Raw genomic sequence first — 26,277 nt, 5'->3', positions numbered from 1 at the left:
TCTTACTTCCCATTGGACTCCAGAAAGTGGTCCATGGCCATCTTCAGGTGTTTGCAGACCACATAGTCCACTGCCTGCATGACCTCTGCAGAGGAAGGACTAAAGACCAGCTGGCAAAGATGGTGCAGGTGTTTTTTTACCTGTCAAGAAATAAAGAAGGGAAACAATGGCACCTGGCAGCCATGGAAAGGTTCCTGGGTCAAAAGTGGTGGGAGAGAGCTGGCAGGTGAATCTGTGTGGGATGCCTGCTGGAAGGAACTGGGCATTGGGGTCCTAACATACCTTTCTAGTGGTCAAAGAGACCACTGGGTAATGAACAGGAGTGGAGAAGAGCAGCCTACATGAAGGCCGGGCATCTCTGGGACAAACCTGCCACTTGAAAGGTCTATGCAGGAAGCCCCTCTCCGCGTCCTGAGAAAAGTGATGGGCAATGCCTCCATGGTGGTGGTCCCAGGCCTCGCCGGTGTGAACTCAGGGTCTTTCCTGCCCTGGGTCCAGGGAGGACCATCTCTGAGGGTGCAGGGTGGGGTCTTCTGCTTCCTTGTGGCTCAGGGAGCTGGAAGAGAGGCACAAGGAGGTGAGGCCTGACAGGATAGGGATGGAGGACAAGGAGGGGGAAAACTGTCATGCCTCCTGGCAACAGCAACGCACCTGCTTGAACTGACATCCTCCAGGCTGGGGATGTCAGCCAGCATTGCCTCTTCGGAGTCCTGTAAAACACAATTGGGCAGAGCAGTGAAGTAAAGCTGCCCCCTCCCCTTGTGGGTATGGGGCCGAAAGAGACGGAATGGGAAGACAGCTCAGGGGAAGAAGACTAGAGTAGGAGGAAGAAGGTTCAAGGAGGGGGCAGGGAGAGGAAAAGCGGTGTGGGGATGGAGAGGAAGGAGCCCACCCATCTTTTACTGCCCCCTTCCCTTGATGTCTTCTGAGGTTGTCTCGGAAATTGTATGGTGACGACTATTATGTGCTGAAATACATCTCCCAAGGACCCCTCCCTCTGCCCTCCACCACCAAATCACCTCACACACGGAAATTCCCCCTTACCTTACAATTTGCATATCCCCCTCCCTCCCTCGGCCAATCACCTCCCACATACAATTTCTCCCCTACCTCACAATCCCCACTGGCCAAATTTTGCATATCCCAATCCCTCCCAAGGGGCCCCTCCCTCCCCTCCCTTCCCTGGCCAGTCACCTCCCGCATGCAAATTCCCCCCTACCTCATAATCTCCACTGGCTAAACTTTGAACATCCCACTCACGCCCAGGGGCCCCTCCCTCCCTGGCAAATCACCTCCCACATGCAAATCCCCCCCCCCCAACTCACAATCCCCGCTGGCCAAACCTTGCACATCCCACTGCAAAGGGGCCCCTCCCTCCTCTCCCTCTCTTGACCAATCACCCACCACATGCTAATTCCCCCTTACCTCACAATCCCCACTGGCAAAACATGTCTTATCCCCATCCTCAGGGCCATCCTGTGTGGGGCACATGGAAGGGCCTGGGCCAGAGAGGCATCCGTTGGGGGAAGCCCCGGCTGGACTTGCCTGGAGATCCCTCTTCCCATGTTGGTGGCCAGGAAGGCAATAGTGGTGCCAACCACCTGAAGGCCCCTCGGAACCCCTGGTCTCCCTGGCAACCAGGTAAACACCATCGGCCCTGGAACCTTAGCAGGAATGGAACCTTTTCAAAGAAAACAACCATCTGCCTGGAGCTGCTTTTGGGAGTGAGGGAGGGAGGGGGCCCAGCAGGAAAATAGGAAGCAAGGAAGGGTGGCCCTGCACATCTTCCTTTTCCCACTCCTGTGCCTTGAAGAGTGGACTCAGGGGCCATAGGAACGCTGCCTCTGGAGTCCCAGGCGGAGGCCCCCTTGGCTCCTCTTTCTAGAAAGGGCCTCTCCCTCTGGCTCTAGAGGCTCCCTAGTTCTTCCTAAGGCCAGAGGCTGACTCTCCAGGGAAGGGAGGGAGGGAGGGAGGGAAGGAGGGAGGAAGGAAGGAAGGAAGGAAGGAAGGAAGGAAGGAGCGCAGCCCTTGAGGTCATCTCCTGGGAACTTTTTGGCCGCTGTTTGGCTGCTTTGTGGCCCAAGGACCAAGCAGTCTCTGGAAGGGAGTCTCCTTCCTCTGCGGCTCCTGAGATACCTTTGAGATACTCTTCACCCCAAAACTCCCATTGCCTTGCTGACTCTTCTGGGGTCTTTGGTTTCTGTATAGAGGGCCCCCTTTTTACTCTTTCCACATTTAAAATGCACCAGGTCTAGCCACAGTGACACATACTTCAGTTACATCCTGTTTAGATTACTGTAATGCAATCTACATGGGGCTGTACTGAGAAGTCTTCAGCTGGTCAAAGAGCTGTTGCCAGATTGCTAACTATGGTTGGCCTTTTTTATCATGTCAGAAGCGACTTGAGAACATACTGCAAGTCGCTTTTGATGTGAGAGAATTGGGTGTCTACTGAGTCGTAGCCCAAGGGATGCCCCGATGTGTTAGCAGGGAGGTTTCTCTCATGTACCCACAAGCTAGAGCTGACAGATGGGAGCTCACCCCATCTCGCAAATTCAAACCGGCAACCTTCAGGCCAGCAACCAAACTTTCAGGTCAGTAGTTCAGCCGGCACAAGGGTTTAACCCATTGTGCGGCCACGGCTCCTTACTAGGGTTGGCTAAAGGAAGCAGACAAGTTCTTTTGTTGCAATGGCGCCATTGCCAGCTGGCCTGCACAATGGAAAGCCCGGTTTTGACCTATAAAGCCCTATATGAATCAGATCCAGGTTATTTGAAGGACCATATTTCCCTCGTGAACCTACCCAGTTTTAACATCTGCTGGGAACCCTTTTTCTCTGTCCTGTATTCTTCACAGGTACATTTGGTGGAAACATAGGAGAAGACCATCTCATTGGTTGCCCCCAAGCTCTGGAGCTCCCTTCTCAGAGAAGTTAGATGAACAAGCTCCCTACTTTTTCTGGACATTTCTGTTTCAGCAGGCATTTGATAAGTTTATTTGTTTATCATGTCAGAAGCGAGCCGAGGGTATAAGTTGTAATGTATTTAAAAACACAAACAAAGTTTAAAAACTTGTCATTATATGTCCTTTGACCAGTAGCTGGCCACTTGGAGTGCCCCTTGGAGTGCCATTTGATAAGTGTCTCACATAAACAATGCACTGGATTTTTGCTAATTGTCATACTGGTTTATGTGTGTATTTAATGATGTAGGTTTTGTTCTGGTTTTAATCTTTTTATATTATATCTCTTTTTAAACTTTTGCATTTTGTGTTTTTTTTATTGATGTAAGCCATTTTAAAATTGATGTAACTAGGGGGGGGGGGGAGTTGGGATAGCCAAAATCTTTCTTGTCTTCAGCCATTTATCATAAGAAGCACATTGAGATTCACATCTCTCCCTTAATTTGCCAGTAAAGAAGAATAGAACTGGAAGTTTGCTAAAGATGACTGACTTTAAGACTTCTCCTTCCCACAAGTATTTCTAAACAGAAAATACTTGTTCCTTGGCAATTCTAGTCAATTCCAGTTATTCAGTATGGATTCTCCTTAAACCCTTAGCTCTTCCCACTGCACTGCTTATGTTAGACACAGCCTCCAGTTTAACTGTAATGGTCTGTTTACATGACATCATAACTTTCTGCCTTTCATAAGTTATGGCATCTGTCCCAGCACTTTGCTTCCACATTGGTCTAATCCCCACTGCACAGGAATTTATAGTTTCAGCCATCATCAACAAGTGGGAACAGTTTAGGCAACTGTAGCAACTGTATTGCTGTTATGACGTTTTTCTGCAAACTAGAAAGACCAAAGAAACCAAATACAAAACAAAGTAAACTTATCTGGTGAGCCAAATTTTGAGCCAGAAGCACAAAACACCTGCACCACTTCTTCCTGGGATCCTGCCCAAATCAGAACTCTGTAATTGGTGCCAACTACAAAATTAGCTTAGAGTCAATTTACTTTACGGGAAAATGACTGAAGGAACATGGTTACATATTGACATTGCCTCCCATTTGCAGCTTATAATGCAGTAATTTGGGTGGGAATTAAATTACAGTCCAATATAAAGCAGGCTGCCAAGGCTAGTTCAGTGCTCATTGCAAAATGAATTTTGAAAGACCATGCTGGGACCACAAGCACCCTCTGATGAACAGGGCAGATGCAGGAATGCAGGCTCTCGCCCAGAATTAATCATGTCAAGATCAAGTGCTTGGGTTGGCCCCTTCTGTCTTTAAATGATGGTGGTGGAGATGGTTATTAAATGTATGTGCCATTTCACATTGCAAAAGAAATCAATCTCTAAATGACTTAACAGTGTACACACAATACTAATATAGAAAGCCATAGTTGATATATCAAGGAAAATGCAGACTTACAATGATATAGTAGTGTTATACTGATACTCTTTCTCTTTCTACTGTTCAATGGCCTCTATTGTTGAATGGTTTCCCCATTGTGCCGTTCAATGGAAGCTTTCCCCTTCCCCAACACTGATCTATTCTTTGTGTCTTCATCCACCACATCTACTATTGTTGAATAGGATCAGCCCAATTTACTTCTGGAACTAAATAGCAGCATAGTGTGGTTTCCCCAGACACATTACAAATCATCTGGCTGGGTTAACATATCTTATCTGATTTTCCATATAATTTTGATTTATAGATTTCCTTCTGATATTAGTTTTACTTGACTTGTTTGTCTTCTCATGTGTTGTTTTGTATACATTAGTGTGCTCTGACTGTTTCCTATTTACAGGAGACATGCCTATATTTTGTAATCTTTCCCTTTTTTCTATTCTTATTTTTGCCTTTGGGGTAGAAGTGACCTTTTGTGGGATGAGAGAACCACAGCTTATGGGACCGGGCTTAGCACAGCAGGCTAAACCTCTGTGCTGCAGAAGAATACTGCCAATTGAAAGATCGTCAGTTCAATCCCGGGTCAGGGTGAGCATTCACTATTAGCCCCAGCCCACTTACCCACCTAGCAGGTCGAAAGCAGAAATGCAATTAGATAAATAGGTACTGCTTTTGCAGGGAGGTAATAAAAGTGTCCTTAAGGACATCGATCGGAGGAAAGCTCCTCGGCATGGAAGATAAAGCGACAGCACACACACCCCTCCGCCTCATGTGGCTGGAGTCAAGCACAGCTTCCAAGATGCCAGAAATAAGATTGGAAAAACTGGCTTTATGTCTGTTTGTGTTGTCTGTCCTTGTTAATTTTATAATCGGCATTGAATGTTTGCTGTGTGTGTGTTCTGTAAGCCGCTCTTGAGTGCCCTTCAGAGTGAGAAGGGTGGGGTAAGTACTGTAAATAAATAATAATAAATATTCCCTCCAGGTTTCCAGATTGGTCTTGAATGGAGTAGGGGGTTGAAATCTGGCCACCAGGATCGATCCTACTCTTCATTCTTGTTTAGAGGATTGCTGTGTAACATTTAGAAATATGCATATATGGCTACTAGTCATAATAGTCACACCTCTGAGTATCAGACGTTGGGAAGCACAAATGATTATGTGCCATTGATCTCATAGCTTTCATGTGAATAAGCATCTGATTGGTTTCTGGATAAATAAAATGGTAGAATACATAATCCTTTGTTCTGATTCAGCAGAGCTCTATCTCCTTTTCACAAACATGTGTCATGCCAGTACTGGATAGAGAGCTGGAGCTGTCCCTAATTCCTCTATGCATTTCTGGTTCTTCCTAGCAAATCAGTGAGTAGAAGGGAAGCATATTTAGCTTTCCTCTTCACTTACCTGGGATTAAATGTTATAAGCTGCATATATACAAGAATTAATGCAATTTGACACCACTTAAACTGCCATGACTCAGTGCTGTACAATCATAGTTGTAGTTTTGCAAAGTCTTTAGTCTTCTCTGCCAAATAGTGTTACCCTGTTTCCCCTAAAATAAGACATCCCCAGAAAATAAGACCTGGTAGAGGTTTTGCTGAATTGCTAAATATAAGGCCTCCCCTGAAAGCATGCCCACCAAACAGAACACCAGAGCTTGCAGGATCGGTAAATGTATGTACTATAGATTGTTGTACATGAAAATAATGGTAGTAACAAGAAATTCTTGATAGGATTCATAGTTTGTCTGGTTATGCTGGTCTATGATGACAACTACTGTACAGTATACAATAAATGTTCATTTTTTTGTTCAACAATAAATGTGAATTCTTCTTCAAGGAAAAATAAGACATCCCCTGAAAGTAAGACCTAGAGCATCTTTGGGAGCAAAAATTAATATAAGGCACTGTCTTATTTTCGGGGAAACATGGTAGTGCCTTACAATACTACAGCAGCCATGTTTCCAGAGTATTGAGCTATAGCAATTGAAACAGTATCAAACTGCATTAATTCTACAGGCCAGCTGCACCATATTCAATGAAACTTAATAATAATAATAATAATAATAATAATAATAATAATAATAATAATAATTTATTTGTTTGACCAATCATATGACCATTTCAAAGTGCAACATAAATAAAAACAAGGCAAAAAGAATGGGAGGACAGCAGCTGACCTTCTGTTTGCCATCAAAATCTTATTTTCCTGATTCTCCTTTCAGGAAATGTGCTCTTTTCTTGATAGCTTTCAGCATAAAAAGGCTTACTCTGATTATGGTGGATCTTTCTTGTCCTTGCAAGAGGACTGTCAGAAGATCATTTCTGTTGGGGGACAATGAAACTTACTTTTCAGACATGGGATTAAGTGAAATTCCACCAAATTAAAGTGGCTAATAAAAATAGCTGTAGCTTGGAATTCGGTGTATACACCTGAGCCTAAGGTGTTACCTTTTCAAATACTTTACTCGTCACTCTGACCACACAACAGGTCTTTACTTTTTACTGTTGCTGGAGCACACAAAATATTTCATATGATCTCTTGTTTCATTTTGGATTGTCTCATTAGAGGATATTTGTGGTAAAAGACATGCAAAGGGGAGTTATCCTTTTGCACTGATGCACTGATGTCACTGCCAATGTCTATGAGAAATTGTCTGCCATAGTCACCCCTGGCTGTTTGGCTCATTTAGTTAAGTTTCAAAGCAAAAGGAACATCTGAAGCATTGGAGACTCTTCTAGCAGTGTTGCTAATGTCAGCATAGCCTTTTGCCTGAAAGGAGTACACAGTCCCATTACCACAGAAAGGTAATAATATGGTGGGAATATTCTAAATATCCCTCCCTAAACGTCAAACTCTCAGGAATCCATGGGATTGATTGCACTGTCTAGAACCGGGTATGCAATAGTCATGCTTCAGACTCATTCAAACAGGTTTTGATTATATTTGCCAGACATAATAATCTTGCCAAAAGCCTTGAATATGTTATTTACAGTATGGTGATGATTATTCTGTTTTGTGTTTGAAGAACCCTTTTGATTATGTTACAGGGAAGAGTTCATATGGAAAAAATACAATTAGAAGTAATTTCTGTTTTATCTCAGCATGACTAGTTTACCATAATGTTTGCAATTGTTGAGTAACATCATTCTCCCGTATGCCTTGGGGCTATTTGAAACTGATCAAAATATTTTAGAAAAGATTTTACAAACTGGCACTGCTGTGCTGGCAAAAACAGCCCATGTTTATGTAGTGCTATATTATCATTAAACTCCTAATGTTATAATAAACTCTATTGGAACTGTGGTGCAAAAAATTAGCTTTTTTAAAAAAAAGATGCAGAAACATACAGTGAATGTTAACAAAGCAAAAGGCCTCTTTGTTCATATGCTAGCCAATACTGCGATGCAATAGGACCTATGTAGTATACAGTGCTGGATTTATGCATAAATTAAGTAAACTTTACAACTTTGAGTAAAGAGCATTTTTACTTAAAGTTGCACTCTCCCTGACAGACTGTGTTTGCAGCCTGGAAGTGTTCCTGGATCACTCTCCCCAAATGTCAACTGAGATAGATGCAACAATCAGCAGTTCCTATTATAGGCTTCAGCCGAGACATCAGCTGCACCCTTTTCTAGAAGTGGGAGACCTAAAGATGAGAGTGCATGTGTTGGTAACCTCAAGGTTGAATTTCTGCAATGTGCTATACACTGTACTACCTCTGTACCAAGTTCGGAAACCATATTTTATTCAAAATATGGCAGCCGCTTTGATTGTAAGTACATCCAGAAGTGAGGGCATCATACCGATAGTAAAATCACTCAACTAGTTCTCATTAATTTCTGACAAAGTAGTTGGTTATTACCTTTAAAACCCTACATTGTTCGAATCCAGGTTACCCACAGGAGCACCTTCTCCTGTACAATACATTTGCTAGGGGCCGGACTTAGCACAGCAGACTAAATCACTGTGCTGCAGAAAGATCCTGCTGATCAAACGGCAGCAGTTCAAGCTCTGATTGGTGGTGAGCACCCGCTGTTAGCCCCAGCTCACCTGCTCACCTAATAGATCAAAAGCAGAAATGCAAGTAGATAAATAGGTACCACTTTTAGCAGGGAGGTTGTATAGGTGCCCTTAAGGACATCAGTCAGGAGGAAGCTCTTCAGCATGGAAGATGAAGCAACAGCACCCCCCTCCCCCATGGCCAGAGTTGAGCACAGCCTCCAAGATGCTGGAAATAAGATGGGGGAAACTGCCTTTACCTCTTCTGTGCTGTCTGTTCTCGTTAATTGTATAATTGGCATTGAATATTTGCCCTATATGTGTTCTGTAAAGCTGCTCTGAGTACCCTTCAGGGTGAGAAGGGCGGGATATAAATACTGTTAATAAATAAATACATACATTGAGGTCCTCTGTGAGACATTTACATCAACCAGAACCTGACTGGCAACTATCACCCACAGGACCTTTTCATTGGCCACCTCTAGATTAAAAGTTTATAAGCAATGCTTTTGGGTTGGAAAGATTAGCCGTTTACAAGAAACGTTGCCCGGGGGACGCCAGACTGGGTTCACTCACTCTTCGAGGAGGCTCTTTCTATATCCCCCAATATATATGTTATATATATATTATATGCTGATGACCTTGGCCTAACAACAAAAGCAAAAGATTTTGAAACAGTTGAAAACCAACTCACTAATGCCTTGAAAGATCTCTCCAGCTACTACAAAGAGAACCGCCTGAAGCCTAACCCTTCCAAGACACAAGTGTGTGCTTTCCACCTACGTAACCGTGAAGCCAACAGGAAACTGAAAGTTAGTTGCAAAGGCCAAGAGCTCGAACACTGTTTCCATCCTAAATACCTTGGTGTCACCTTAGATCGAACACTAACATATAGGAAACACTGCATGAACACTAAGCACAAAGTAGCAAAGTTGCAACAGCAAGAGTATCCCTCTGGGCAGCTAAATCAGGCAATTCTAACTTGATGGCCCCCCATGAGGGTCTTCTTCCAGGGGCAAACCAAGAATGAGCAACTTGGAAGTCCCTAAACAGACTCAGAAGTGGAGTGGGCAGATCAAAAGACAACTTGGCAAGGTGGCACTACCTGGAGGAATTCTCCACCTTGTGTGACTTTGGAGCAGAACAAACAACTCCGCATATGTATGCTTGCCCACACTGTCCTGCCTCATGTATGGAGGAGGAGTTGTTTAAAGCGGTCACTGTGGCCCGCTTTTGGTCTAAAACTATTTAGCTGCTTGTGATTTCCTTTATTTCATCACTTTTAAATTTATTATGCAATGTTTTTGACACAAAATACATAACCTCTAGACTGTGGGATTGCTGGAAGAAATTCAACCATGAAATGCGCCACCTGAATTTTAAAAATTATTACAAACTTATCTCTGCCAGTAGACCTACCCAGACAATTTTAAACTATGAATCTCAATAAAAACCATTATCTGGGCGGAGGCCAAAAGGGGGTACTAAACAGAGAAGAATAGTTCATTTTACAGGAAGGGAGTTGAAGGAAGAAAACCATTTCCTACATTTTTGCTGGTTATTCCCCCTCTCTACTTCCCTGGTATATTAGTAAATCATGTAGATTTCCCTCTGCTGTGTAAGAAATAAAATCTACATCTACAAATACAAATACAAATACAAAGTGTTGCAGAGGAATTATTGTGCAGAGAAAATCATTAGGATTTACTTATTTGGGGGTATTTTCTCTGCAGAAAATGTGTTTCTAGTGCAGAAAACACTTTTTATGCCCAAAGAATTGAATTTTCATGTAGAATTTTTTTTTGGTGGGCACAAAACCCCATGCGGTTTTCCATGCATTCCTCTGCAACAGTGGTTCTCAAGCTGGGGTCCAGGGACCCCTGGGAGTTCACGATATTGTCAAAGGGGGTCTGCAAAGGATTAAATTATTAACTAATATTAGTATTGATAGTATTATTTTAAATTTGTATGGAATCCTTATAACCAAAATATCATAATAGTATTGTGTGTATCAACAGATTAATTTATATTCCATTCTCTCTAAATTTGAAGAAACATTCATGAGAAAATTGGAATAATTATTTAATGTGCCTTAAACCATAAGTCTTGTGGGTCTGCAGCCACAAAAGTATTTTAAAAGGGGTCTGTGGTGAAGGAAAGGTTGAGAACCACTGCTCTACAACACTCCAGGGCAGGGGTCCCCAAACTAAGGCCAGATTCAACCCTCCAAGGTCATTTACCCAGACCCCATCTTTAGGGTCACCCTAAGTCTGAAATGACCCTAATTAACTTGACTATCTCATCAGCCAAAAGCAGGCACACAATTCCCATTGAAATACTGGTTTTTGTTGGTTAAAACTGTTCTTCGTTTTAAATATTGTATTGTTCTCTAATTGTTGGGGGGAAAGTTTGCACTACAAATAAGATACATGCAGTGTGCATAAGAATTCATGGTTTTTTCAACTGTAGTCTGCCCCCCCAACAGAGAGACTGTGAACTGGCCCTCTGCTTAAAAAGTTTGAGGGCCCCTGCTCTAGAGTGTTCAAATACCTGGAGAAAATTGCGCAACAAATATTTCTGCCCTTTTTATTCTTCTTGATCAGATTTCCCAATAGTCAAGAAATCTAGTTTTCAACCTGGAAATAAATAATTGTGAATATCATTTCCTTTCCAATCCTTCTCCTAGGTTGATGGAAATGTTCTTTACAATAGTAACAGCATCCTCTTGGCAAAAGGAGTAGAATGTTTTGCAGACATTCAGTATAACTGTCATGTTTGTATGAGGAATAGATGCTCGCTTGGATCCCTGTGAGGTGCTGTGCCTTAAAAAAGAGAAACAGAAAGATGGATTAGTTTCAGACCAGAATGGCAACCCTTTGGCAAAACACTCACAGGGTTTTCTGGGACTGAGTGTGTGTGATTTGCCCAATGTCACCCAGTGGATTTCCATGACCAAGCTGTGAATCAAACCTTGGTCTCCGGAGTGGTATTCCAGTGTTCAGCCCACAATAATAATAATAATAATAATAATAATAATAATAATAATAATAATAATAATAATAATAATAATTTACTTTTCTATCCCGCCTCCATCTCCCTGAAGTGACTCGGTGTGGCTGACATAGGGCCAAGCCCAAAAAAATGCACAAAATTAAAAGCATATATAAACAACATCAACAAACAATTAAAATAAAAACAGCTTAATAACACAATAATACAGTAGAACACATTTATTTATTGTGTCAGAAGCGAACCGAGGGTACAGTTGTAATGTATTTAAAAACACAAACAAAATTTAAAAACTTGACATTATACTAAATGTCCTTTGACCAGTAGCTGGCTACTTGGAGTGCCTCTGGTGTTGCTATAAAAGAACCTCCATTGTGCATGTGGCAGGGCTCAGACTCCTCTGTAATCAGTGGTCTATGGTTTGCTCTTCCCCACACTCGCATATTGTGGACACTCTTTTTATGATTACATCACACACATGCAATTAGATAGAGAATTGTGGGGAAAGGAGACTGCACAGCAGAGGTTTTTGAATAGGGTTGTTTCCTAAGGCCTAGTTAAACCATTTTAACACCATTTGGGAGCAAGGTAGATGGTACTGGCTCAGATGTATCCTTTCCTTTGTAACTTGGGGGAAAAAATGTGATTTGCATCTTTCTGGAACCTATTACATTCTCCACCTCTCAAACAACTGTATAAATATGATTTATGCCTAAGACTTTAATAGCACTCAGTACTGCATCTGAAGTGGTGGATTTTATACTCACAAAAGCTCTTGCTAAAATAAAAATCAGTTACTCTTAATGTGCTGCCACACCTTCCCTTCTTACTTTTTATGCTGTAAGAAACTAGGAAGGTTACTTCTTTGAAAATTACAACATATAAAGTGAGTTGCTTTTAGACTAGCTGCATTTTGGGTGGAAAGTTTCCCAGTAGAGTGACAGCCTGTATCATTTTAGTGTGCTCAGTTTGCAATAACTGCAAAAAGAAAGAGAATATACCAGGTGTCCTCAAACCTTTTAAGCAGAGGGCCAGTTCACAGTCCCTCAGATTGTTGGGGCCCAGACTACAGTTTGAAAAAACCATTATTTATTATTTATTATTTATTTATGACATTTATATCCCGCCCTTCTCATCCCGAAAGCGACTCAGAGTGGTTTACAAGTTATATGTACATACAATATACTATATTATTAGCATAGCACAATATTAATCTTATATATTACTATATTGTAATATATCACTATACTGCTATATTATTAGTAATATTATGTGTAATATATAATATATAATTATTATATTATTGTATTGTATTACATTATAATATTATCAATATTATATGTGTATACAATACATATTATTAGCATAGTACAATATGAACAGGAAAAAAACATGAATGAAATCCTACACACACTGCACATATTTATTTATTTATTTATTTATTTATTTGCAGCATTTATATTCCACCCTTCTCACCCCGAAGGGGACTCAGGGCAGATCACATTACACATATAGGCAAACATCCAATGCCTTTTAACATAGAACAAAGACAAGACAAACATAGGCTCCGAGTGGGCCTCGAACTCATGACCTCCTGGTCAGAGTGATTCATTGCAGCTGGTTGCAGCTGGCTTGCTCTCCAGCCTGCGCCACAGCCCGGGCCATTTATTTTTTAAGTTACAAAATACTATAGAACAAGGTGTCAGGACCCAGGCTGCAGAGCACCAATAACCATGCGCAGAGACCAGAATCTATCTAATATCTTTATTAAAGGAATATATAAAGTCAATAAAAACAAGTGAAGAATATAGTTCAGAAGTAGACCTTTCAGGAAAGGTCAAATATAGTCCAGGAAAACAATGTCCAATATGTGATATTAGAGTCCAAAGTTATAATCCAATAACCGAAACACACACTTTGCCAAGCAAAGTGTGGGGAAATGACAGGGTCCTTTATTCCAATGGAGCTTGACAACAAGGCTGGAAGCAAACTAGATTCTTGGCAAACAAGGCTTGATACGTGGCAACAAGAGGCAAGAAGCAAGAACGAGGTCCGTGGCAAGATCCGAGGACAAGGCAGGCTTGGAACTAGAACAAGGTCCATGGCAAGGTCCGGGAAACAGGGAACTGGAGTAGCGTAGTCCACACACCATCTCACTCCCGAAGCTGACGAATTGACTCCGCAAGGATTTCCTTGCGGGTAAACACCTATATAGGATCTTGTTTTCCCGCCAAGGAACACTTTCCCTGGGGAGCAAGAAACGAAACCCATACTGTGTCCAGATGCATGACTCCTTAAGACTTCCCAAGGGAAACAGGCTTAATCAGCTAATTGTCTGGCAGCAATCCTGGCGCTTCTGCGATTCGCCTCCCTAGCGCCTCTATCTCGATTATAATAATCCCGGCGAGAAAATGGGGGAGATTTCTGCTCAAGGCTTGTTTGGCTGACTTCTTGTGGGCAAACATCTTGCAGGTGCAAGGGCTCCAATTCTGGCTGAAACGGTGGGAAACCCAAGTTTTCCTCTTCATCTGCCACAATAGTACTAGGAACGGGACTACATGGCCCATGAGTCATCACACAAGGCTACTGTTTTCTGCCCACAAGATGTGTTTCACTGACAGATTACAAACATTTCTCCTGGAGGATGCCAGACATAGGAGGCTTAGCTATAAACTGATGTTCCTGAAATCCAATGCCTGACAGAGGCTTTAACTGTCAGAAATATTTTAGGTATGTGCTGGGCCTAGACTGGAATCTTACCTGTAGTGCAAAAAGCCCATGAACAAACAATACAATACTTAAAATGAAGAACAATTTTAACCAACATTAACTTACCAGTATTTCAGTGGGAACCATGAGCCTGTTTTGGGCTGATAATTAGGATTGTTGTTATTGTGTGCCTTCAAGTCATTTCAGACTAAGGGCGGGAGCCAGGTAAATGACCTTGGAGGGCCACATCTGTCCCATGGGCCTTAGTTTGGGGACCCCTGCACTACACCATGCTAGAAATTTGGAGATTGAGGCAAATTGTCACGAGAAGTGGGAATTCTTATTTGGAGGGTCAATGCCTTCATGCCCGCCCTGCTGCACTCCTGCTGCCTACCTCACATTTTAAAAGCATACACATTTCAGAGAATGCATCATGTTTACAACAAACATTTCTTCAATTGTCAAATATTGACTCAAGGAGTAGTGCACCCAGGATTTGGTAGACAGCAAATGAAGCAACAACTCCTCCATTGGGCCCCCTTTGCTCCTTATTACCTTTTCAAGCAATGTCCTTTGACTCTGTGCCCTCAGGAAACTGGTGATTCGACTGACCTTAAACCAATTAAATTTTGCTTTGCCCCCTTGAGCAGATCTGCAGTCACAGCAGGAACAATTATTTACCAGCAGGAGATTTCAGAATATTTTTCTTAGCTCCTTGGCTAAAATTCCATTTAATAACTAAAACACAGCCGTTTTATTGTGGAGGACAGCCTTCTTGCGTTCTTTTATCTTCTGACAGCTGTGTGGCAAATAGACTTCAAAGAAGATAATGAACGTCTATTGAACCATTAAGAAAGGAGGTTAGTTATTGCAGCCTGCCATTTAGTATTATTCAGATGAGTTTTCTGTTTTCTTCACAAAGAAAACAAAGGCTTTAGGAATGATCCCAGTTGTGATTGTGACTGCATTTAGCTTGATTTGCAAATCAATAAATACCCTAAAGGCACCAAATCTGGTCTGGTCTTGGAAGCTAAGCAGGGTCAGTCCTGTTAGTTCTTGAATGAGGGACCACCAATTAATACCAGGCACTGTAGGCTATATTTCATAGTCAGGAACTGACCACACCACCTCTGAATATTCCTTGCCTAAGAAAACCCTATGAAATTTATGGTGTTGCCATGAGTTGACATCCAGCATGAAGGCACATACATAAACACGAAGCAGCATGGCCTAGTGCTTTATGTTTGCATTTATGGCAGGATTGGGAGACCCCCAGAGCCATTTTTCCAGGCACAGGGATACCAATTTGTGTTTAAAAGTCAGAAAATTGGCTTCCAAATGCCCACTGGGGAGGAGGGGGCAATTATGCCATATTTCCTTGGAAATTTTAAGGTCAGATGAAGCCTTTTATTTCAAATTATGGATCACTTATTGTTGAAAAATGGAATTTCTTAACACCAAAATGGTCTACCTTCCTAACGGCACAAACCTAATACAGTCCCTCATGTTGTAGTGACCCCCAACCATAACATTATTTTTGTTGCTACTTCATAACTTCATCCCTTAGGACTGTCCATATTTGTGTGACGATGTTGTCCTTCAGACTACAGGCTGTCCCTGAGTTACAAACAACTCCTATTTAAGGGCAGGGCTGAGACAACAGGGAGGGAAAGGAATCTATCCTCTCCTTTGTGAGAAATTTCATTAACACGTTTTATGTTGTATTTTACATTGTGACTTTTTAAAAATAATATTTATTTATTTATTTATTTATTGTATTTCAATCTGCTTTCCTGAACAGACTCTCCACTGTAATATGGCTAGATGCAATACAAATAGTTTAAATGTTTTGGTCAATGTGTTCTCTCAGGAGGTGATCTTCTTTTCTCACCACTGTCAGGTCAAACAAAATCTTTTTCCATCTCTATTCTGTGTTTCTGTCTACGTTGAGAGTGACATCCAGAGTTTCCAGAGACCAGTCTGTTGTGTTATATTTATGGCCTGTTATGTGGGACTCAAGGTGACATTGGCCCCTTCTACACTGCCAAGTAAAATCCAGATTATCTGCTTTGTACTGGATTATATAGTAGTATAGACTCATATAATCCAGTTCAAAGCAGATAATCTGAATTATCTGCTTTAATAAACTGTATTATATGGCTGTATAGAAGGGACAGTTGTCTCCTATTTGCAACCTTCTTGCATTTTTCCACAATATTGCCATATTTTTTACAACAGAAAATTTCTGAAGAAGGAAAAGGCAGAATATCTGCGCAAAGTCTGTTGGCTGGTAAGCCTAAAAGCAGCCCTTCTTAAAGTAATCCCAAAGCCTGTTCCAGTGACCTGAATTGATAACATGGTTTTTTTCCACAGAAAATCTCCTTCCATGGAGAAAATGATGTGTCATGGGAGATGTGGGGAAGCTGCTAAAAATAACATTACTGTTTTCATCCATTTTAACTTGCCCACTGTGTCACAATGTTATCTCATGATGAATAGCCTTACTCTATCTATAGTCAGTTAAAATGGCAACTGTGAAACTGTTGTAGTCTGGCAAGCGTCAGAGGATTTTTTCTAAATGTTGAGAGGATGAGGGGGATGATGGCTTCCAAAATGAGGCATCTGTGAGTGTTCAGGGGGGATTTCAGGCAGATGAAGCTGATGTTTGGAATTCTTCAGATTATCCCCAGACAACAGGGGAAAATGAAAGCACCTATTTGCTTGAGAAAAGGCCCTGGGAAGATGAGGAGGTTTCAAAGGAGTGTAGATTAGACTTGAGAATGCAGGGCGTGAAAAGCAGGCAAACTAGGTCTTCCCAGCAGAGTCGAGATAAGACTTTGAAGTTCAGGTGTGTTAGGCATGATGTCATGGGTGCCTGGATGGGCTGAAATTAAGTGATTTGGCTTCAAGCATCTCAGAGGGGACAACATTGCTAATGGGGATCAGTCTCCTGTTCATGTTTCCATGTTCCTGGTTCCTGTATTGTCAAGGTTCTTGTTTCACGTTCCTGTCTATGCTTATGTACCTTTGAAGAATTTACCTTGGAAAGGTTCCTATGTTCATGTTCATGGAAAAACCTTGGATTAATTCTGTGTTTTTGAATTCCTGGGTTTTGGGGTTTACCCTGGCAGTTTTGAATTACTGCTACTGAACTCTGGTTTCTTTTGCATACTGCATTTTATATCCTGACTGTCTCTTTTGGATTTGCCCTTTTCCCCTTTTTATATACTTTCTTCAATAAACATTTTATTATTAGATCACTGGACTCTGGTGTGGTGCTGGGTGAAAGGGTGTCTCAGTGCTAGCATGCAACAAAGACAAACAATGAATGATGTTGTGATTTGTATCCCTAAATGTTACAGTGTTGCGACACAAGAATATTTTGCTATATGTTTGTTTGTGAAGTCTTCCTTTCATAATCCTTGGGGCACCTTTAGGCAGCAGAAAGCAATGGTGGCCCTCCAGGCAGTTGCAGATGGCAGCTTCCAAACTATCTAAGGTGCTGAGGCTATTGGGAGAGTAGAAATTAGTATATTGGATCACTCTTTCAATACGCCAAACTGACCCAGAAGCCATGATGATGTGGATGATGACGACGATGATGATGATGATGATTATTATTATTATTATTATTAACTACGTTTTCTCTCCACAAAGGAGGCTCAAAACAGTTTACATTAAAAGTATTTCAATACAATTTAAAATCAACAAATATACAAACATTAAAATAGAATTAAATATCAATAGTATTAGTTAAAAATTAACACTTGAAATCCATAAAACTGATTAAAATGTATTCAAACATGTGAGACCATATTGGTTATACTGGTTTGGGTTTATGAAAACTGGAATCTCATAACATCAAAAGGGCCACACATTCTCCATCCCTTTGCATTGACATGTTGTCGTTCTGACTAGCTCTCTGGGTTTTCAATGTTGTTTTCATTATCATTTTCAAAGTGATTTCATGACACATTAAAATGGATCATTGCCCACTAGAGTTCTTTTTCCAAGAAAACAGTTTACATATTTAGTTGTCCCTCCACATTTGCAGGTTTAACTTTTGTGGATTTGATTATTTGCAGATTTGATTAATATGGTCTCTCTGAGAAGCTGTAGGTCTTCCAGAGTGATTCTATGGCCAACTTCCATCGGAGGACCAAGAGATTCTTTGATAAAGCTCTTTCAGGTTTAAAAAAGGTATTTTTCTTTGTGCTTTTCTCCCTTGTGAGAGTCATTTGCCCCTAACCCCTATGAATATGCAGTGTGGGGCATGAGAAATGGCTAAAGATGATTCCCAAGGTGGACTGAGATGGGTGCTAAGAGAGAAAAGCTGCAGAAGTGAGGGACATCTATGTCTCTTGTGATTCTCAGTAAAAAGGCAATTTTTGACCAAGTGCCTGTCGTAGTAGCCCTTACTTATAGATTGGCTTGAGCAGGCATGACTAATTCAGATGATTTGGAGTGTCCTCCAGAGCCTTATTTACTACTCCTTATCTAGACCTTGCATCCCTAAATACAGAATGATTAATTTGCTCATACTCTTTCTGTTGAGGGCTCATCACTGTGCTATCCAAGTAGCTGAACAAAGGTTGATGGATTTATCTCTGCAACTCATCCAGGAAGCTTTATTATCCTGCTTCAGAGTGTTATGATTAAGGTCAAAATACTTCACTAGCTTGTTTCAGAGGGTAGGCTTTTCCTTGTAGTCAGTTGAAGTGAATCTGATTGACTCTTTTTGAAATACTTCTGCAAACTCACAGTAGAATTTGAAATCATAGATAGTATAGAGTATGAGAGCATTTAGAAGTGTGCCACAGGGACCTGGGTTCAAATCTCCAATCAACCATGAACGTTGCAGAAGTGGCTCTCTAACTAACTCGCTTCACATGACTGTACTGAGGATAAAATGGAAGAAAGCCCATGAATGTCGCCTAAGCTCCAAAAAGAAAGGATGAAAAATTCATATCACAGCTCCTCCTCCTCTTTTTGGGAGCACACATGTTCCTTTTCACACGGTGTTTCCCTGGGAGCCCTGAAGAATGCTGTGACATGTCTTACGCAAGCTATGCCTGCTACTTTAACCTTATTGCTGAAACCCAGGCTCCCTTGAAGGGAAGAAAAAAAAGGGTCTCAGGAAGAGTGCTTCCTTAACCTTATTGCTGAAACCCAGATTACCTTGAAGGGAAAAAAGCGAAAGGTCCGAGGAATGGAAAGGGGAGCCTTGTAAGTTCCCCATTGCCATCAATGGGCTGGATCTAGACCAGGCATGGGCAAACTAGAGTTGGAAGGGACCTCTAAAGGCCATCTAGTCTAACCCCCTTCATTCTGCCTTCATGCAGGAAAAGCACAATCAAAACAACTCCAACAGATGACCACTCAGTCTTAATAATAATAATAATAACAACAACAACAACAACAACAACAACAACAACACTTAGAAGTTCTTGTTACCAGCAACAACATTTTATTCCCACCCTCAGCTGGGAGACACAGCAGAACAAAAGAGTCTCTTGCTCATCTTTTCATTTTTGCTTTTTTTAAAAAAATGCAGAAAATATTCCCTTCAACCCGTAGGATCATCTTAGCTAACCCGATAATTTTTTAAAGTCTTTGGAAGAAGAAATAAGTATGGAGGCTACAATGGACAAGACAAAATGACCTATATTATTAGAAGTTGTGGTTTTTAGACAATTCTGGAAATCTACCTTGCCAGAACACTCTGAAATTGTTTTTTTAAAAAATCATGTATTTACTTATGGTATTAATTTGGTGAATTTTAAATACTGTTAACATGCATGCAAGGTGAACATTTATGCATTGCCAAAAAAGAGAGAGAATGCATCAGCAGAAAATGGTAACACATATTTGAATAATATTTAAATGTATTAACATATTAATATGCATCCCCTACTGGGTATGCTCTAGCTGGAGATTTTGCATTGGAGAGGGGGTTGTGTTGGAAAATCCCAGCATTTTCTTTCTCTACCTCTTTCCTGCTGTTAGAGCAATTGGGGTTTAGCTAGTACAGGATTCCCTGCATATGCAAGTATTCTGTTTTTCCTCATTTAAAACCTCTCATTGGCTCTTCTTATCCTTTTAAATGCATGATCATAACTACCTCTATTGTGTCTCCAAGTAACTAGACCATGTGACCTGGGAAGGTTCCTAGAATCATCAGTCATATCAAGATGTCCCCCATTCTTAGTATCTGTGATATAATATGACTTTATCTCTTCCATTTTAGGATCTCTTCATTTACATCTTTTATTTTGTTCTTAATATACAGTAAAACCTCGCTAATTCGAACCCCGCTTATCCGAGCATCCGTGCTATCCGAACCAAATTCCTCCTCCCCCCATTCACCCCGCTGGATCCCGGTGCTGCCAGAACCCAGCTGGGTGAGTAAGCAAGTGACAGAGGGCGGGCTCGCTCTCTCGCTCCTTTGTCAGGTGCTGCCGGCTCCGGCGTGGCGAAGTAGCTGAGGCACGGGCCGGCGGGTGAAGAAGGAGGGCTGCAAAGGCCCTCCCTCTTCACCCACTCGCTCACTCCTTTGCCACATCTGGCGGTGGTGTTGTCGGCCCCAGCGTGGTGAAGGAGCCGAAGCACAGGCAGGTGGGTGAAGGAGGAGGGCCGCAGAGGCCCTCCCCATTCACCTGCTTGCTGGCTGGCTCCTTCACCACGCTGGGCACTGGTGCTGCGAGCCCCGGCGTGGCGAAGGAGCCGAGGCACGGGTGAGTCGGTGAAGGAGGAGGGCCGCAAAGGCCCTCCCCGTTCACCCACTCGCTGGCTGGCTAAATGTGACATTTAATAGGCTTTTCTGTAATCCCTCCTTATTATCCAAGATATTCACTTATCCAAGCTTCTGCCAGCCCGTTTAGCTTGGATAAGTGAGACTGTACTTTATTTATATTCCGCTCTATCTCTCCGAGGGGACTCAGGGCGGATTACAGAACACATATATGGCAAACATTCAATGCTGTTATAAATTTAACAAGGACAGACAATACATAGACAATACAAAGTAAGAAGCAGGCATGTTGCCGGGGGGGGAGGGGGGGCTTGAAGGGCTTCAGCCCCCCTCGAAATTTTCAGAGTGGTCTGTGAGAAGGACTTACATTTATTATTTATGTTTGTTCATATCATGATCTGATCACCATGCTCAATATATCCCATATGCATGGGGGTATTGGGATAACGATACAAAAGGTTTGCTAGGGTAGATCCTCTCTCACTCAGACTCAGCCCCCCCTCCCTCCCCCTCAAATCAAAATCCTGGCTACGGGCCTGGACAGAGGTAAAGGCTTTTCCCATACTTTCCATTCTTGTTATTTTAAACCTTATTTCTATCCCTCTTTTCTCCCTGTAAGGACTCAGGGCAATTCACAATAATATGATCTAAAACAATTTAAAATACTGAAACACATTTTAAAAAAAATATTAAAACATGGTGGGATATAAAGTTTAAATACCATTACAATACAATTGATGCAATTAAAATTACATTTAAAGCTCACAATCCCCCTCCCCAAAAAATCCCACCCACAACCTTTACAGCAGCATGCTCTTCATCCTCCCCAAAATGCCCGATAGCAAAGAAATGTCTTTACCTGCTTGCAGACGGCTCTGTTTCTCTTGGAAGGAAGTCCCAGAGTCTGGAAGCAGCCAGCACAAAGACACACTTCCTTGTTCCCACCAAACATGCTTGAGCGGGTGTTTGGACAGAGAGATCCCCCCCCCCAATAGATTCGAAACAGGTTCGTAGAAAAATATATGGTCCTTCAAATGACCTTGACCTAAGCATGCAGTGTTTCTTCATTGCAATGCATCTTCATCAATAAGTTAATGAACCTACTACTTTTTACCTGATCTTTTTCATTATGGAGTTAGGATGTGTGTGGACCATAATCAATTGTGCCAAGTTCGTCATGGTATGGGTATACCAAGTCACCTTGTCTGTCTTCTGAGGAATCTGTATAATGACCAAGTAGCAACAGCAAGAACAGACCACAGAACAACAGACTGGTTCAAGATTGGAAAGAGAGTGCGGCAGAGCTGTATACTCTCACCCTACCTATTCAACTTGTATGCAGAACACATCATGTGACGTGCAGGGCTTCATGAATCCAAGGTTGGAGTTAAAATTGCTGGAAAAAACATTAACAACCTTAGATACGCAGATGATACCACTTTGATGGCTGAAAGTGAGGAGGAACTGAGGAAACTTATAACCAATGTGAAAGAAGAAAGCGCAAAAGCTGGGTTACAATTAAACGTTTTTGTTTTTTTTAAAAAAAAAAAACAAGATTATGGCAACCAGACTGTTTGATAACTGGCAAATAGCAGGAGAAAACATTGAGACAGTGACAGATTTTATATTTTTAGAGGCAAAGATAACTGCAGACACAGACTACAGCCAGGAAATCAGAAGATGTTTACTTCTTGGGAGGAGAGCAATGACCAATTTAGATAAAATAGTGATGAGTAGAGACATCACACTGGCAATGAAGCTCTGCATAGTCAAGCAATAGTATTCCCCTTAGTAACCTATGGATGCGAGAGCTGGACCTTAAGGAAGGCTGAACGAAGGAAGACAGACGCATTTGAACTCTGGTGCTGGAGGAAAATCCTGAGAGTGCCTTGGACCGCAAGAAGATCCAACCAGTCCATCCTCCAGGAAATAATGCTTGACTGTTCACTGGAGGGAAGGATATTAGAGGCAAAGGTGAAGTACATTGGCCACACAATGAGAAGACAGGAAAGCTTGAAGAAGAGTTTGATGCTTTTTAATCTGTTTCCATTTAGAGAAGCAATGTGAGAATGAGGCATGCTTTGTCTGCTACTCTGTTAAAATCAAGCTGATTCCTAACAGTTTTTGCTTTCATGTTTCCCCCAAAAGGCTAACCTTCTGGTAAACTCTACTTCCCTTTTTCATCTGATGGTCCACAGGGTTCTTTCCAAGTCTACTATTCCTATATTTAACGTGACCAATTTAGAAATAGTGACTATAATTTAAATCTTCAGTCCTAAATTATCACAGGGTGAGCAAATGATAAGCAAGTGAGTCATTTTACCTAGAATATCCACTGCTGTACCTCCCTGATATCCTTCCAGCAGCAATCTAAAAAAAATTATTCAGGAAGGGTTTTAAAGAAGGAGGTTTTAAAGATCAGGGGGTACTGTGGTTTTAGCCATAAATAGGTTTTTAATTGGTTTATTTTCAAATCCATCCATGTTTAATTCCATTTTAATACAGTAGAGTCTCACTTATCCAAGCTAAACGGGCCGGCAGAAGCTTGGATAAGCGAATTTCTTGGATAATAAGGAGGGATTAAGGAAAAGTTTATTAAACATCAAATTAGGTTATGATTTTACAAATTAAGCACCAAAACATCATGTTTTACAACAAATTTGACAGAAAAAGCAGTTCAATACGCAGTAATGTTATATTGTAATTACTGTATTTACGAATTTAGCACCAAAATATCATGATATATTGAAAACATTGACTACAAAAATGGCTTGGATAATCCAGAAACTTGGATAAGTGAGGCTTGGATAAGTGAGACTCTACTGTATTTGCATATTTTAGAGTTTAATTGTATTGTACTGGTTGATTTTGAGCTGCTTTTAGTAGCTTTTTAAGAAAGAGAGAAAGCAGGATAATAATAACAACAACTACTGATGGGCAACTTCAGAACACCTATTCACTCCTTTGAGAATTTACTGTCAATAAACTGGGTACATCTTATAGCCTAAGTGTTTTATTATGTTTCAGTTGTTATGTTTTAATTATGTCTACTCCTTTTGATGATGATGATGATGATGATGATGATAATAATATACTTTTTTATATTCTGCTCTATCTTCCCAAGGAGACTCAGGGCAGATGCGGACACACATACGGCAAGCATTCAATGCCATTATACAACAAGGACAGACAATACACAGATAGAGGTAAAGGCATTTCCCATCTTATTTCCTCCATCTTGGAGGTTGTGCTCGACTCCGGCTATGGGGGGTGCTGTCGTTCCATCTTCAGTTCTGAGGAGCTTTGTCGTCCTTATATGTCCTCCTGATCGATGTCCTTAAGAGTGCTGTTATTACCTCCCTGTTAAAAGCGATACCTATTTATCTACCCACATTTCTGCTTTCGATCTGCTGGGTGGGCAGGGAGCTGGGCCTAATGGTGGGTGCTCACCCTGACCCAGGCTCAAACTGCCGACCTTTTGATCGGCAGGAATTTTCTGCAGCTAGCAGTTTAGCCCACTGTGCTAAATCTGGCCCCTTTTATCTCAATGTACCTTGTATGTTTTGTACCTTGTTGTCAGCCACTTTGAATCCCCAATGGGTGAGAAAAGCAGGATATAAATTAGTAAATCATCATCATCATCATCATCATCATCATCATCATCATCATCTTTAAATTAAAGACCCTTTTAAATAGAGAGCTGTGCTCTGAGAACATTTCAAAGAAAAGACTGACATCTATAAAATCTGAAATATGGCTATCCTACTGTATATATGCTCGTTTTTAAAATTCAGAACATCTTATGTGCATTATACATTTTTCCTGGCTGTTGACACTAATCTCATGCATTCATACTTATTCTCACCACAAGTGAAAATCCTTTTGCAATTTTAGTCATTTCCTTGAATTATTTGACAGTGCTAACAGTTGCCCATCTGCTACTTTTCTCTCATTAAAAGAAAACACCACCCTGACCATTCACTATGGGGAGGTTTGGTCAGGACCCCAACAACAGTGGCTTGAAAGGGGCATTTATCTTGATAAAGAGGCTAAGCAAATCTTTTGCATTCTTTCAAAAATCTGTAAATCTGTAAATTTTTATTCAGTAAGAGAAGAGAATGGATGTCAGGATGCACTACTTCATGGATGGCAATCTTTCCAAACCTCCAGCTAACTTTCTCCAATCTTTTTGTGACACAGTGAAAATCGATGCTTTGGGAAAGGACAGGCTTTTGAACTTAAGGACTTGCCTCTCAACTAAAAAATACTTGGGGCTTTGTTTCAAACAATGAAAACTTAAGATAATAACCAAAACAGTTTGCTAATAGTAATGTCAGGTAAACAATGTAGCCACAATGCATTCTGAGGAAGAATGGTAGAATATATCTCCCCTTCTTTCAAAGAGGCTTATTCTTGTTTTATGCATAAGACATCCATTTGAGGGTTCTGAGAGCAGGGAATATCGTTGATCATACCTTGCAAAGAATAGAGACCAACAAATTTATCTCTGATTTAATTTCCATCTGAAGGTATTTGAGGTTGTAATTGTCTGTGTGGACATAAAGTACAGTAGAGTCTCATTTATCCAGCATTTGCTTATCTAATGTTCTGAATTATCCAACACAGTTTCTCTCCCACTCGATCCACAACTGTTTTTCGAGGCAGCAAGGATTGAATTTTTTATGGATTTAATTTCCGACTATGTTGCTTCTGTAAGTTGATTTTATGCAATTTGTAGTCAATCTGTAGTAGCCATTTTTTAAGACAATGTTTTCAATATATTGCAATGCTTTGGTGCTAAATTAATAAATACAGTAATTACTACATAACATTACCGTATTCTGGACTGCTTTTTCTGTTGATTTGTTGTAAAACATGATGTTTTTGGTGCTTAATTTGTAAAATAATAACATAATTTGACATTTAATAGGCTTTTCCTTAATCCCTCCTTATTATCCAACATTTTTGCTTATCCAATGTTCTGCCAGCCTGTTTATGTTGGATAAGTGAGACTCTATTATATGTGTTATTACAGATTGATGATGATAAATGGAAGCCTTTACGTGTGCCCACGATCCAGTGTCACCCACAGAACAATAACAAGCCACTCAGGTTTGCATAACAAAAGTACAGGAACTTTACTAATTCCAAGAGATCAAAAAAAAAACAGTAGTATTTACAATGGTCCCTCTGATCACTTACAGAAGTCAACCATCATAAACAATCCTTTCTTGGTCCACAAGTCTGCTTCAGAGAAGAATACAGTCCTGGTTCTTCACACTCTTTTCTCAGCAGCAAACCCGCCTCAAAATAGCAAGGCCTCTCTGAATACGCTGCTCTAGCACTAACACTAGCAGTATTCAGCCAGTACTGAAAACTTGTTCAAACAAGTTCTGCAGCAGCAGAACAGAAACAGTATCAAACCAATCCCCAGATCTTTGCAGGCTCAGCCAA

The 26,277-nt window shown here is 41.1% G+C and overlaps 1 long non-coding RNA gene across 1 annotated transcript; it reads left to right on the top strand.

Annotated features, from left to right (window-relative positions):
• On the top strand, positions 1 to 26,277 carry LOC134296497 (uncharacterized). Its single transcript, XR_010003272.1, has 3 exons — positions 1 to 1,641; positions 23,948 to 24,029; positions 25,859 to 26,277. It is a non-coding gene; the product is annotated as an uncharacterized LOC134296497 (long non-coding RNA).

The sequence above is a fragment of the Anolis carolinensis genome, chromosome 2, assembly GCF_035594765.1.
Source record: "Anolis carolinensis isolate JA03-04 chromosome 2, rAnoCar3.1.pri, whole genome shotgun sequence".
Lineage (NCBI taxonomy): Eukaryota > Metazoa > Chordata > Lepidosauria > Squamata > Dactyloidae > Anolis > Anolis carolinensis.
Note: the sequence above shows the minus strand (reverse complement) of the source record. Positions and strands in the feature narration are given on the sequence as shown.